Below are 16,299 nucleotides of genomic sequence, written 5' to 3'. Positions count from 1 at the left end.
CCTCTCTCATTCATAAATGAAGCAGTAAGAGGAAGAGATGGAAAGGAAAGGTGGGTGTGGCTTTATCAAGGCAGGACTGTTGAATGTTCCATCATCCACCTGTTTCTTCACTCGGTAGGGTTGGTATTTACTATGTCTTCCTTCCTTCCTTCCTTCCTTCCTTCCTTCCTTCCTTCCTTCCTTCCTTTCTTCCTTTCTCTCTTTCCTTCTTTCTTCTATATTTTTTAATTAAAAAAAATTTATTTCAGGGGCCAGGCAGTCCCATTACAGTGCACAAGGACCCAGGTTCAAGCCTCTGGTTTCCACCTGCAGTGGGAAAGCTTCATGAGTGGTGAAGCGGGCTTCAGGTGTCTCTCTGTCTCCCTCTCTATCTCCCCTCCTCTCAGTTTATCTCTGTCTTTATTCAATAATAAATAAAAAATTAAAATAGTAAAATAAAAAATTATTTTATTGTTACCAGTGTTATCACTGGGGCTCAGTGCCAGCACTACAAATCCACCACTCTTGGAAGCCTTTTTTTTTTCTTTTGATAGGACAGAGAGAAATTGGGAGGGAGAGATAGAGTGAGAGAGACACTTGAAGACCTGCTTCACTTCTCATGAAGATTTCCCCCCTATAGGTGGAGAGCAGGGCCTCAAACCCAGGTCCTTGTGCATGGTAACATGTGCACTCAACCAGGTTCACCACTGCCTAGCCCTCTTCAGTGCGCCTTTATTTATTTTTTAAATTTAAAAAAATATTTATTTATTCCCTTTTGTTGCCCTTGTCGCAGTTATTATTGTTGTTGATGATGTTGTCGTCGTTGTTAGATAGGAGAGAGGAGGGGAAGAGAGGGGGAGAGAAAGACACCTACAGACCTGCTTCACTGCTTGTGAAGCAACTCCCCTCAGGTGGGGAGCTAGGTGCTGGAACCAGAATCCTTACACCACCGGTCCTTGTGCTTTGCACCACCTGTGCTTAACCTGCTGTGACTCCTCAGTGCACCTTTCTATCATGCCTTGTACCAAGCATAGCACGAGTGAACTCACTAAGCAATGCCCTTCTTCAGACCCTCACCTTGACCCTCACCTTTTTTTCTCTCCCTCCAGGGTTGTCACTGGGGCTTGGTCCCTGCAGTGCTCCTGATGGCCATTTTTTCCTTTTTTTTCCCCCTCCTGTTTTATTCAGTAGGACAGAGAGAAATTTAAAGGAAGGGAAGATAGAGAGGGAGAGAGAAAGATAGACACCTACAGACCTACTTCACTGATAGTGAAGCATTCCTGCTGTAAGTGGGAAGTGGGAGCTTGAACCCGCATCATTACGCCGGTCCTTGCTCCGGTCCTTGCACTTAGTACTAAATGTGCTTAACCAGGTGTGCCACTACTCAGTCCTGACCCTCACCTTTCTAACCACAGGTCTTCCTGAAGCTAGTGGGTGCTCCCCTCTATCCCCAGCCTGGCCCTAGGGAGGTCCAAAGTTAACTTTCTACATTTCCTGATAGAAACACTTTCTGCTGGGGAGTCAGGTGGTAGCACAGCGGGTTAAGCTCACGTGGCGCAAAGCGTGAGGGTCAGCGTAAGGATCCCCTCAGCTCCCCACCTACAGGGGAATTGCTTCACAAGTAGTGAAGCAGGTCTGCAGGTGTCTTTCTCTTCCCCTCCTCTCTCCATTTCTCTCTGTCCTACCCAACAATAAAACCACAAGGGCAACAAAAGGGAAAATAAATAAATATCCTTTTTTTTTTAAAAAAAAAAAAAGGAAACACTTCCTGCTGCCAATGCTGGAAAATGATTCCCCATTAGTGAGAATAGATTATAAATTATTTGGGAAGATTTTGGCAATGAGTAATATCAAATCCAGAAAAGCGTAGACTTTGGAGTGAGTGGGAAGTATGAGCTGGACGGGCTTCTTTGTGACGGGTTGAGTCAATAGCTCAGCTGTTTCTCTCCTCCTCGTTCTCCTCCTTGTTCTCCTCTTCTTCCTCCTCCTCCTCCTCTTTCTTCTTTTTTAACTAGAGCACTGCTCAGTTCTTATTTATAGTGGTGCAGGGTATTAAACATGGGAATTTAGAGGGTCACGTATGAATTTCTCTAGCATAACCATAATGCCATTTCCCCCCACCACCCAGTCAGTTGTTTCCCAGGGGTCTAGTTCAGATCTACCTCTCCCTTCTGCCTTCTGTAGCTATATCATCATCCTCAGACTGGCTTGCCTCACAGTGCCAAAATGACTGTAGTGGCTCCAGGCCCTTTGTCATGCCATTGAGAATGTTGAATAAACCTTCATTTCAAAACTCCTGGGTTTTCACCTCCACTGTTATTAGGGGTTATGGTTTATAGTACAGTTATTGATATATAAGTATAACTCTCATTTCCCATGATAGGCGTCTTCATGACACTCTCTCTCCCTCAATCTAGATCTTTTTTCACCAGTTGAAGAAGTTTCCTGGAGACTGGGCAGTGCACTGGGTTAAGCACACATAGTATGAAGCACAAGGACCCGGGTTCAAGCCCCTAGTCCACACCTGCAGGGGGAAAGCTTTGCAAGTGGTGAAGCAGGGCTGCAGGTGTCTTTCTCTCTCCCTCTCTGTCCCCCTATCCAATAAATAAAGATAATAAAAGAGAGAGAGAAAGAAAGGAAGGAAGGAAGGAGAGAAGGAAGGAAGGAAGGAAGGAGAGAAGGAATGCTGCACCACTCTTTTTGTCACAGCCCCATCCAGCCCTCAAGCAGAAGAGTGTCAAGACTTAGCTATCAGCCCACGGGCCTAGAGTTAATGCAAAAATGCATTTGCCTTTGACTCTGATGTTTGGCTCCTTCCCTGAAGTGTTTTGGGGTTGTGTATAGAACTTGGTTCAGGGTTCTGGCAGGGAAGTATAGCTACTCATATACCCTGGACTGAGGCCTGTTCTGTCTCTATTCGGGGAAGGCCGTCCTCTTCAACTGAGCGTGCAACTCTGGGAGGGACACACACACAGCACTGAGGGAGGAAGAGGACACCCACCTAGCCAGCCAGATCGGCCCAATCAACCCTGGCAATCAATGGGGTGACAGATGTCGCACCCAGATTACCCTCTCATCCGGGGGTTATGTATAGAGTGACCTGAAGATAAATAAATATTTCTTGGGGCATCAAAGAAGTGCATGTGACATAATGACATTCAGACAAAGATTGCTGTAGTTAAGGTTTAACATACTTTTGATGTCTCCCCACCTTAAAAGTTATTTGTGTCTTGACAATTACTCTCTCGATATGTTTACCTAAAAACACCTTTGGTCTCCTTGTTCCTTTTGATGTGATGCATGATTTTACCAATAAATACGTTTCTGGACTTCTTTTTTTTAAAAATTTTTATTAGTGATTAACAAGATTTTAAGATAACAGGAGTACAATTTCATACAGTTCCCACCACCTGAGTTCTGTGTCCTACCCTCTCTATTGGAAACTTCCCTATTCTTTATCCTGGGAGTACGGACCAAAATTCTTTATGGGGTACAGAAAGTGGAAGGTCTGGCTTCTGTAACTGCTTTTCCACTAGACATGGATGTTGGCAGGTGGATCCATACCCCTAGCCTGTTTCTATCTTTCCCTAGTGTGGTAGGGCTCTGGAGCAGTGAGACTTTTGGACACATTGGTGAGGTCGTCTGCCAGGAAAGTCAGGATGGCATCATAGTATTGTCTGCAACTTGGTGGTTGAAAGATGGTAAGATATAAAACAGGGAAAATTGTTTAATAAACAAAAAACCAAAGGTAGGAATAGAGCAGATGAAATTCGTGTGGGAAGAAGCTAGGAAGTCTATTTTAGGGCCCATGAATTCAATGTTTGCCTGAGTCTGATAGCTAACATGCAGGTGGACGAAAAATATTGTCTGAGAAGATAACAGAGTTGAGGATAGGATTAGAGCAGAGAGTAGCTCCCAAATATGAAGAAAGTATATAAATACTATTAAGTATTTACTCCATTGATCCGACCTAGGGCCCATTTAGCACAGGAGCCTGTGTGACCTCTGAGTCCCTGTCGGTCTGAGCTTGCAGTCCATGGCCACAGCTGGGAACATTCTAGGCTGCACTCATTTAAGGACCAGTTTTCCTTGAGTGGCAGAGTAGGATGACCCAGCCTCCCTTCGGAGAGTGGGTCTGCGCGACTTCTGATCAATGACACATCTAGCACTCCCCCATCTAAGATGTCTGGGTGTGCCAGTCCAGATTTCTTCAGATTAACTGTATGGGGACTGAAGCTCTTTTCTCTCAACCCTGAGTCTTGTCAGATCTCAGGGTCCTGACATCCGGCTAATTTCTCCACCTGTATATTAGCCACATCCACCATCATATACCAGGACCCCAGAGCTCCTCCATCCCGTCCCTTCCTCTTTTTCCCCAGAATCCTTTGTTTCACTCAGTCTAAATTTTACCCTGTTTTCCCTTACTGCCCTTATAAAATATAATTTTAAAAAGGAAGGAAAGGAGAGGGGGAGGGAAAGGACTCCTTGTTATCTGTTATTGGATAACTAATCACCCCAAAACTCAGTGACTGAAAATTATCTTCTTAAAAATTTATTTATTTATTCTTTATTGGGTAATTAAAGGTTTACATTCAAAAGTAAAATACAGTTATATATATATATATATCACAACTTACTCAGCCACTCATCTCTTTTTGGACACCTGGAAAAGCATCAGACTCTCAAGCATGAGGTCCTGAGTTCAGTCCCCGGCAGCACATGTACCAGGGTGATGCCTGGTTCTTTCTCTCTCCTCCTATGTTTCTCATGAATAAATAAATAAAGTATTTTTTTTAAAAAAAGAAGTCTTTAAAAAAAGTGTTGTGAAAATTTCATCTAGTAGAGCCCAGAATCATGGGTGGAGTCCTGGCACATCTCTGGGCCCAGAATGGAAAGCAGAGATGGGTGTGGTGACGGTGGGCATGAGGTAGGTGGACCTTCGAGGTCTGGCATGTCACCACCCTAATAACTCTGGACCCATTCTTTCTGAATGGGCCTCTCCCATTCTGCTCAAGGCTGCTTCCTTGGGAAGGGAGGAGATTGTCCCACCAAATTCTGCACATTCTTCCAGAGAACAAGCATCAGAGTCCTGATGCCCAGTAACCCTCCCTCTAGCCTGCCCCTTCTGTTAGAGAGAACTGTAGCAAGAACTCAGAGCTTCACTGAACCAAGCAGTGATCATCTTGTCCACCCATAGATCTAAAAAAAAAAAAAAAAAAAGACTCTTACGAAAAGAACTAGACAGGTTTTTTGAAAATGTGGATGTGTGTTTTGGGATGACCTGACTGAAAATAAAAGCCTGCCAGGCTGAAGAGATAGCTCACCGTGGAAGACACCTGCTTGGCCAGGCATGTGACCCAACTTGCAGTCAGGACCCCATGCATTAAGCTTTGGTGCTTTGATCTCTCTCTCTCTCTCTCTCTCTCTTCCCATGTAGACACATATATATCTGAAAAACTTGGCTTGGAGTAGTGATGCTCCAATGGTGACCCCCCCTTGAAAAAAATAGGTTTGATAAGAATTAAAGGCTAAGTAGGGCTCACGACCCAGAGAGGACACAGGAATGGGATTCTGGGCACACGTGACAGTTTCATTTCTTGTTTCAGAGAGCAGTCATGCAGGTGTGTTTACCTCATGGGGATGTATCCCCCTTCACTCCTAAGCCCTGTGGGTATCCCTGTGTTGTGCTTGAATAAAGGCCTGTACTAGCTCTCTCTATCCTGAGGGGGCAGGAGGCCATAATAAGTCCCTCTAACGTGTGAGGGTGAGTGTGTAGAGAGACTTACAACTGTCCTGATATCCTTCAGGGGTTTCTGAACCAAACCTCAGTGTTTCTTTTTTCTTTTTTTTGAATGTCTCAAACTTTTTAATGCACAGACCATAGGCCGAGTCTTTGAAATGTTGACTCTCCTAAAAGCTTAGTCCAGGGAGAACAGAAGCAACCCGTGGCATTACTCTGTAAGACACAGCTACATACAAATAATGTCAAAGGCATAAATTATGGTGCTGTTGCATAGGATACAGCAAATCCTAACAAAGGGATCTTCAAAGTTAACTCAATTGGCAAATAATTTGATTATAGCAGCAACTAAGGTTTTCTATACACAGCGGAGAGTAACACAGCTACCTGTGTGTTCACACAGCTCTGTACACATTCAGGTGCAGGGGGTCCTAGGCAGTCTTCCATAAGGGGACATTAAGTGCATTCAAGTCCTGGGGGAGAGCTCTGTGCACATGCAGACATGGCAGAGCGGGGAGGGAGACCTCTGTCTCAGACAAACGGGAGATCTTGGGAGCCTAGGACTTTCACACCAGCCAAGCCATCCTCTCACAATCAGGTGCCACCCCCACCCCACCGTCTTCATCCTCTGCTGATATAGGATGGAGTAGGGAAGAGGGGTGTAGGCCTCTGTAGTGTAGATAGGATGATGAGACCTGTTCTTCCCTGCAGGCTGCCCCCTCCCCTGCCTCATCCTAAACACCAGCTGCTATCTATGTGATGGGAACTGACCCAGGGACAGAAAAGCAGGAAGTGCTTTCCTAAAGAGGGGTCACCTGGGTGCTAAAAAGAACCCAAGTTCCACAAAGACAAGTGACATCTGGTGGGTAATACTCAAGTTAGGCTGCCCGGGGGCCTTTCTCAGCAAATGCCACTTTCTGTGAGATGTGGGCAGGGTAAGTAAATGAGTCAGAGGGTCTTTAGGGCAGTGAAACTATTCTGAAAGACACTGTCATGGTGGTCAGATGACAGTAGACAGATGCAGTACAGGGCTGTCAAAACCTCTAGACTGTACAGCACTAAGAGGGAACCTGATATAAGTCAGGGACTCAGGTTCATAATAATGTGGTTCAACTGAGCAACAGATCAAATACTTGCTCTCTCTTGACACTTGCAAGTTAAATTCTAACCCTTAATGATGTTAAGAGAAGACGAGGGCCTTTCAGAAGTGATGTTATAAACACAGAGTCAGGAAAGAGATTGCCTCCCACCCCCAGCCCCCAGCTCCCTGGTTTTGTCCCACCTCATCAAGGTTATAGCAAGAAGTCGACTCTCACCATACCTGAGACCTGCCAGCACCTTGATTTTGGACTTCCCACCTCCAGAACAATGAGAAATAAATTACTGTTGCATCAGCAGCCCAGCCCGTGGTGTTTTCATTCTAGCAGGCTAAGACAAATTGGAACAGTTGAATGACAGAAACGCAAGATGTTTACAATAGGAAAGAAGCTGGGGGTGGGGAAATACGAGAACTCTGCACTAGTGGCTTGATTTTCAGTAAACCTAAAACTACCCTAAAAATTAAAGTCTACTCAGCTGAAAAAAATTAATAATTCAAAAAAACAATTTAAATATTTAATGAAGCCTGACAGAGAGGCATGACATTCAGACATCCTACTGAACTTCCCCAGTCTCTCCCAGCATTCCCAGCACCTGCCCTGAGCCCAACCTTTCACACCTGCCCCCCCAAAAAAAACACCCTCCATCCCAGCCCATGTGTCTGTCTTTTCTCTTTCACTGGAATGCTCATCTTTCCCTGATGGCTTTGTTTCATTTTGTTTGCTCTTTTGCCAGCAGAGCTCTGCCTTGCCAGCCCAGGAACGGGAAGCTGTCCTCACCTCCTTCTGTTTTTCTCCCTCACCCACAGCTCCCATTTGAAAAACCCGGGCCCCTAGGCCAGGAGCCAAGCCTGGGGTTCTGGGAGGCGGGTGGGGGCCGGGTGGCAGGAAATCCTCACATGTTGGAGGGTTTTGTGGTGATGGAGAAGCGGGTGTTGCGGCTGTGGGGAGTCTCTTAATTCTGGCCCAGGCCTCCCTTGCTGGTTAGATCACTTGGCTGGACCTGACCATCCTGCAGAGCTGTCGAGGAAGTGAGAGGACATCTAGCCTGGAGGGCAGAGCCCAAGGAGCAGAGGTGGCCACTTGGAAACCTTTTTCCTCAGCAACTGGGAGCAGAACCTTGACCTCACTGCCTCATCTTGTCCCCACTGTCCCTGTCTCCCCAGCACGCTATGGAGCCCTAGCCCCAGAGCTTTCTGGCCTGATCCCAGGCACCTCTTCACAGACTCTCCTGGCGTCTTCTCTCTCTCCCCCAGGCTTATCAACTTCTCTCAGCAGATCTCTGGCCTCCTAGAAGTCTGGCTTCACCAGATCCAAACCCACAAGTTGGGCTAGCACCCCTTTTCTCCTCCTCCTCCTTCTCCTTCTTCTTGAAATATATATTTTTGGGGTGAGGTGGTGGTACATCTGGTTGAGTGCACATGTTACAATGCGCAAGGACCAGGGTTCGAACCCCTGGTCCTGACCTGCAGAAGGAAAGCTTTGCAAGTGGTAATGCAGGGCTGCAGGTGTCTCTCCCTCTCTATCTCCCCCTTTTCTCTCAATTTCTGGCTGTCTCTATTCAATAAATAAAGATAATTTCAAAAAATGTTTAAATATATAAATATATCCTTTTAAATATTTGATTTATTTACTTTACAGAGAGAAAGAAATTGAGAGGAAAGGGAGAGATAAAGAGGAAAGAAAGGGGAGGCGGCAGTAGTGCAGTAGGTTAAGCGCACATGGCACAAAGCGCAAGGACCAGGGTGTAAGGATCCCGGTTCGAGCCCCAGGTTCCCCACCTGCAGGGGTTTTGCTTCACAAGCGATGAAGCAGGCCTGCAGGTATCTGTCTTCTCTCCCCCCTCTATCTTCCCCATCTCTCTCAATTTCTCTGTCCTATCCAACAACAATGACAGTAATAACAATAATGATAACAATAAACAACTAGGGCAAGAAAGGAAAAAATAGCTTCCAGGAGCAGTGGATTCATAGTGTAGGCACTGAACCCCAGTGATAACCCTGGAGGCAATAAATAAATAAATAAATAAATAAATAAATAAATAAATAAATAAATAAATATAAAGAGGAAAGAGAGAGAGAGACACCTTCAGCCCTGCTTCACCACTCATGAAGTTTCCCCTCTGCAAGTGGGGTCCAGGGGCTTGAACCTGGGTCCTTGCACATTGTAAGGTTTGTGCTCAGCCAGGTGAGCCACCACCCAGCCCCTGCAAAGCATCTCTGACTTTCTGAATTTGACTCAACCTTCAAGGCCCTAACACCATCATTTACATAGCTTTTTTGTTTGGTTGGTTGGTTGATTTGGTTTTTGCTAAAGGCAGAGAGGCAGAGAGATAGAGACAGAGACCATAACACCAAAGCTTAATTCAATGTGGTGTGGGACAGGCTCAAACCTAGATCCCATAAATGGAGAGAGAGAGAGACCAGAGCACTGCTCAGCTTTTGGCATAAAGTGGTGCAAGGGGTTGAACCCGACACTTCTGAGGCCTCAGGCCTGCAAGTCTGGTATGCTATCACAGGGAGTCTCCCAGAGGCACAAGTCTTATTATTATTATTGTTGTTGTTACTATTATTGCCTCCAGAGTAATCGCTGGGGCTTGGTGCCTGCACTATGAATCCACTGCTCCTGGAGGCCATTTTTCCCATTTTTTGTTGCCCTTGTTGCGCTTGTTGTAGTTGTTATTGTTGTCATAGCTGTTGCTGTTGTTGGATAGGACAGAGAGAAATGGAGAGAGGAGGGAAATGGAGAAATAGGGCAAAGGTAATGCACCAAACTTTCATGCCTGAGGCCTCCAAGGCTGAAGGTTCAATTCCCATACACAACCATATGCCTGAGCTGAGTGGTATTCTGCTTTCTCTCCCTCATGAAAATAGATAAAACATTTTAAAATAAATCTATATATATATATATATACATATATATATTTAAAAATAGGCAGGGAAGATAGCATAATAGTTATGCAAAATGAGTTTAATGCCTGACCCCACCTGCAGGGGGTAAATTTTACAAGACCTGAAGCAGGTGTGCAGGTAACTCTATGTCCTGTCTCCTCTCCTCCTCTCAATTTCTCTCTATTCTATCGAATAAAATAGGAGAAAGGAAAAAAAGAAGAGTTTAATGCCTGAGTCTCTGAGGTCCCAGGTTCAATTCATTACACCACCATAAAACAGAGCTGAGTAAGTGCTCTGGTTACAAAAAAAAAAGGAAAAAAAAAAAAGAGAAAAGAAAAGAAAAACAATAATAAAATGAAGACATGTTCAATCATAGTTTTTAACACATTTACACTTAGGCCATCACCTCCATGTTCAATTCTTTAATTTTTATTTGTTATTGATCATGGTTTATAAGATTGTGAGATTACAGGGTATATTTCACACCACACCCTCCACCGAAGTTCTGTGCCCTCACCCTCCCACTGACAACTACCATAGTTCTCACAAAATCTTAGAGACAGTTTGTTTGTTTCTGTTTTGTTTTGGTATTTTTGCAAGTTCATGTGTTTCAGTTCTCTAGATTCCACATGAGTGAAGCCATGCAGTAGTTGTCTTCGTCTCTTTACTTATTTTTTTATAGATTTTTTTTGGTTTATTTTATTTATTTATTTATTTATTTTAACCAAAGCACTCTCTGCTCAGCTCTGGCTTATGGTGGTACAGGGGATTGAACCGGGGACTTCATAGCCCTAGGCATGAGAGTCTTTTTGCATAGCTACCTTCCCCAGCCCCGTCTCTACTTATTTCGTTCAGCATAACTCACCTGCAATTTTATTTTATTTTATTTTTTTCCTTTATTGGGGGATTAATGTTTTACATTCAACAGTAAACATAAATTTTTTACATGCATAAAATTTTTCAGTTTTCCATATAACAATATAACCCCAACTAGGTCCTCTGTCATCCTTTTCCATCACCTGCAATTTTATTTTATTTTATATTTAATTTCTTTATTGGGGTATTAATGTTTTACATTCAACAGTAAATACAATAGTTTGTACATGCATTAACATTTCTAAGTTTTCCATATAACAATACAACCCCCACTAGGTCTTATGAAGGATCTGTATTCTCCCTCCCACCCCACCCCCCCAGAGTCTTTTACTTTGGTGCAATACACCAGTTCCTGTTCAGGTTCTATTTGTGTTTGCTCTTCTGATCTTGTTTTTCAGCTTCTGCCTGAGAGTGAGATCATCTCATATACATCTTTCTCTTTCTGACTTATTTCGCTTAACATGAATTTTTCAAGGTCCATCCAAGATAGGCTGAAAAAGGTGAAGTCACCATTTTTTACTGCTGAGTAGTATTCCATTGTGTATATAGACCACAACTTGCTCAGCCACTCATCTGTTGTTGGACACCTGGGCTGCTTCCAGGTTTTGGCTATTACAAATTGTGCTGCTATGAGCACAGGTGTACCCAGATATTTTTGGATGGGTTTGTTTGGTTCCTTAGGATATATCCCCAGGAGAGGAATTGCAGGATCATAGGGTAGGTCCATTTCTAGCCTTCTGAGAGTTCTCCAGAACTGCTCTCCACAGAGGTTGGACCAATTTACATTCCCACCAGCAGTGCACGAGGGTTCCTTTGACCCCACACCCTCTCCAGCATTTGTTGCTGTTACCTTTTCTGATGTATGACATTCTTACAGGAGTGAAGTGGTATCTCATTGTTGTCTTTATTTGCATTTCTCTGACAATCAGAGACTTGGAGAATTTTTTCATGAGTTTCTCGGCCTTTTGGATCTCTTCTGTGGTGAATATTCTGTCCATGTCCTCCCCCATTTTTGGATGGGGTTATTTGTTTTCTTGTTGTTGAGTTTGGCAAATTCTTTATATATCATGGTTATTAGCCTCTTGTCTGATGTTTGGCAAGTAAAGATCTTCTCCTTTTCTATGAGGGGTCTCTTGATTTGGGTAGTAATTTCGTTCCCTGTGCAGAAGCTTTTTAATTTGATGTAGTCCCATAGGTTTATATTTGCCTTAGTCTTCTTTGTAATTGGATTCGTTTCATTGAAGATGTCTTTAAAATTTATGCGGAAAAGAGTTCTGCCAATATTTTCCTCTAAGTATCTGATAGTGGTCTAACATCCAAGTGCTTGATCCACTTGGAATTTACTTTTGCATTTGGTGAAATATAGTGGTTCAGTTTCATTCTTCTGCATGTTTCAACCCATTTTTTCCAACACCATTTGTTGAAGAGACTCTGCTTTCCCCATTTAGTAGTCTGGGCACCTTTGTCAAAGATTAGATGTCTATAGGTGTGGGGGCTTACTTCTGGGCTCTTAGTTCTATTCCACTGGTCAGTGTGTCCATTTATGTTCCAGTACCAAGCAGTTTTGATGACAATGGCCCTATAATACAGTTTGAGATCTGGCAGTGTGATGCCTCTGGTTCTGTTCTTTCTTCTCAAGATTGTTTTGGCAATTCTAGGTCTTTTCTGGTTCCAGATAAACATTTGTAGCATTTGTTCTATTCTCCTAAAAATATGTTTGGGATCTTGATAGGGATAGCATTAAATTTATATATGGCTCTAGGTAGTATATTCATTTTGATGATGTTAATTCTTCCAACCCATGAACATGGAATATCTTTCCACTTCTTTGTGTCTTTTTCAATTTCCTTGAGTAGTGACCCATAATTTTCAGTATACAAGTCTTTCACTTCTTTGGTTAGGTTTAGTCCTAGATGTTTTATTGTTTTTGTTGCTATAGTAAAAGGAATTGATTTCTGGATTTCAACTTCTTCTAACTTAGTGCTTGCATAGAGGAATGCCACTGACTTTTGAATGTTAATTTTGTAGCCTGACACCTTACTGTATTGCCTGATGATTTCCAAAAGCTTCTTGCTGGATTCCTTAGGTTTTTCCATGTATACTATCATGTCATCTGCAAATAAGGAGAGTTTGACTTCTTCTCTTCCAATCTGTATCCCTTTAATTCCTTGCTCCTGCCTGATTGCTATGGCAAGAACTTCCAACACTATGTTGAATAGTAATGGTGATAGTGGGCAGCCCTGTCTAGTACCTGATCTGAGGGGAAATGCTTCCAGTTTTTCACCATTTGTATGATGTTGGCTGTAGGTTTGCTATATATAGACTTTACTATCTTCAAGAATTTTCCATCTATTCCCATTTTTTGTAGTGTTTGATCATAAAGGGATGTTGTATTTTGTCAAAGGCTTCCTCTATATCTATTGATATGACCATGTGGTTTTTGGTCTTGCTTTTTTTGATGTGGTGGATCATATTGATTGATTTATGTATATTAAACCAACCTAGCATGCCTGGGATAAACCCCACTTGGTCATGATGAACAATCTTTTGAATATACTGCTGTATCTGGTTGGCTAGAACTTTGTTCAATATTTTAGCATCTATGTTCATCAGAGATATTGGTCTGTAGTTTTCTTTTTTGGTTGTGTCCCTGTCTGCTTTTGGTATCAGAGTGATGTTGGCTTCATAGAAGCTGGCAGGGAGTATTCCAGTGTCTTCAATCTTCTGGAAGAATTTTTAAAAGTAGAGGTATTAGTTCTTCTTTGAAGGTTTTGTAGAATTCATTTGTAAAATCATCTGTTCCAGGACTTTCATTCTTGGGAAGACTTTTGATAACTGTTTCAATTTCATTAGCTGTGATGGGCCTGTTCATGTTATCTAGTTCCTCTTAACTTAGTTTTGGAAGTTTGTAGATATCTAGGAAATTGTCTATTTCTCTAGCTTGGTGGCATATAGTTAGTTATTCAATCACCTGCAATTTTAAAAACACTTTTATTGCTTCCAAAGACAACACTGTGGAAGAGTAAGGTACCTCATCTGCTTTGCCATGCAGATTTGAACCTGCCTGCTTCCCTCACTGCACTGGGGGGAAACTTTGGTGTGATTATCTTTCCCTCTTGCCCTTTGTATTTCTTTTTTTTAACATTTATTTATTTATTCCCTTTTGTTGCCCTTGTTTTATTGTTGTAGTTATTATTGTTGTTGTGTTGGATAGGACAGAGAGAAATGGAGAGAGGAAGGGAAGACAGAAAGGGGGAGAGAAAGACAGACACCTGTAGACCTGCTTCACCGCCTGTGAAGAGACTCCCCTGCAGGTGGGGAGCCAGGGGCTCGAACCGGGATCCTTATGCCAGTTCTTGCCTCGTGTGCTTAACCTGCTGCACTCCCCCCCTTTGTATTTCTTTATCTGTATCTCTTTATCTTTCCCTCTACTTCTCTGTATTTCTGTATCTGAAATAAATAAATAAATAAATAAATAAATAAATAAATAAATAAATAAATTAAAAAAATTGTCCCAGAGCTGTGAAGCCCAGGTAACAACCAAAAATAAAGAAGTAAAAATCAATGATACATAAAGGGATCTGTACCCCTTAAATATCTATCCATCTCCTAGGTCCCCTTCCTGCTCCTGTCAGTCTCAAACACCCACTTACCTGCTTTGGGTCTCTACAGACACACCTACCTGAGACATCATCTGAACGGGATCATGTATCATGTGGCCATCTGTGTCTGGCTTCTTTCACAAAGCATGTGTTTGAGGTTCAGCCCTCGGGAAGCTGCTGGAGCATGTGCTAGTGCTTTACTTTTTTTTTTTTTCTTAATGGTGAAATAATGCTCCACTGTGTGGAAAGACTGCACTCTGTTTATCCATACAGCATCTGAGGGGCAGCTGTGTCTTCTTCTCCTTTTGCCTTGATGGAATCACCATTCACTTGGAGGCTTCTCCACACAGCAGCAGATCGCTGCTAGGACTACCCTGCAGCCCAGAGAATAAGGACACACACCCCACCCCCGTTCCAAACTGTCAGCAAGTTGAGTTCTTACCGTACTCCCAAAGGATGTGGTAGGTATTATTATGTGCGCATCATGGATAAAGAAGCTAATCTCTTCGCAAGGACCCTGGTTCAAGCCCCAGGTTCCCCCACCTGCAGGGAGAAAGCTTCACGAGTGGTGAAGCTGGGCTGCAGGTGCCTCTTCTGTTTCTCTCCCTAGCTCCTCCTCCTCTCTCAATTTCTGTCTGCTCCTCCTTCTCTCTCAAAAAGAAACTAATCTCCAGAGAAGGAAGAAGATTGGCCAAGGCTATGGAGGAAGTGAGATTTGAACCCAGATGTGTCCTGCAGCCAAGCACCTTATTGGGTTTATCTGCCTTTAGTTGGGCTCTGACTATCTTGAGATCTCCCTCAAACTGTAAACCCCTTCAGGTTACCTTTGTGGGGTAAGAAGCTGATAGTGCTTAACCTCATTGGGTACTCCTTCCACGTGTATTCATGGAGCTCTGTGGGTTTGCAGTCTGGGGGATCCAAGCTCAGCTTCTCCCCTCAGCCTCTTCCTGCCCTCAGGATGGCTCAGGCCTGATCATTCAGGACACTCAATCCCTTTGACCACAGTGAGGCGCAATATCCAAACCGAGCCAATCAGACCCTCCCTTAGGGCTATTGCCATAGCAACAGCTGGGGACATCTGCTTGATCTTTAGGACTGGGGAACTTTAAGGACCATCTCAGTCTGTGCATCAAAGGAGCAGCTCAGGAGTAGAGCATCCATGCAAGGGTCTACCCTGGTCTGAGTGGTGCTCAGGACTCTCTGATAAAATAAATGAGTCTCGGAAACAACAATAAAAAAGTAAAAGGACCACCAAGCTGGAGCTGCCATTGGCAATTTCATTTTGCCTCCTTGGGAGGACCTCCACCAATGCAATGTAGATATTAAAAATAGCACTGCAGGAAAATATCTAGTGACCTGGAAAGACTTTCACGATACTTTCTTGGTTTTTTTTAAAGATACTTTTATTTATTTACTTATTATTGGATAATAATAAATAATAGAGAAATTAATAGAGACAGAGTGAAATTGAGAGGGGAGAGGGAGATAGAGAGGGGGAGATACAGAGAGACATCTGAAGCACTGATCCACCACTCATGAAGCTTTCTCCCTGCAGGTGAGGACCAGGGGCTTAAACCTACATCCTTGCGCACTCTAATGTGTATGTTTAACCAGGTGCACCACCGCCTGGCCCCTCCCTTCTTGTTTTTTTTTAATATGTATTCCCTTTTGTTGCCCTTGTTGTTTGATGGTTGTAGTTATTATTGTTGCTGTTGAATAGGACAGAGAGAAAGGGAGAGAGGAGGGGAAGACAGAGAGGGGCAGAAAAAGACAGACACCTGCAGATCTGCTTCACTGCCTGTGAAGCGACTCCCCTGCAGGTGGGGAGCCGGGGGTTGGAACTGTGGTCCTTATGCCAGTCCTTGCGCTTTGCGCCACATGAGCTTAACCTGCTGCGCTACCACCCGACTCCCAGTTTGTTTGTTTTTTTCTTTTAAAGCAAGTCACAATACAGTACATACAATATTCTGTTGTTATGTATGTATTCATAAGTGTGAATACTTTATTTATTGACTAGAGAGAGAGAAAAATTGAGAGAAAGGGGGAGGTAAGGAAAGACAGAAAGAGAGACACCTACAGTACTTCACCGCTTATGAAGCTTTCCCCTTGCAGGT

This window comes from Erinaceus europaeus, chromosome 12 (genome assembly GCF_950295315.1).
Source record: "Erinaceus europaeus chromosome 12, mEriEur2.1, whole genome shotgun sequence".
NCBI lineage: Eukaryota > Metazoa > Chordata > Mammalia > Eulipotyphla > Erinaceidae > Erinaceus > Erinaceus europaeus.
This window is presented reverse-complemented; position numbering follows the sequence as displayed.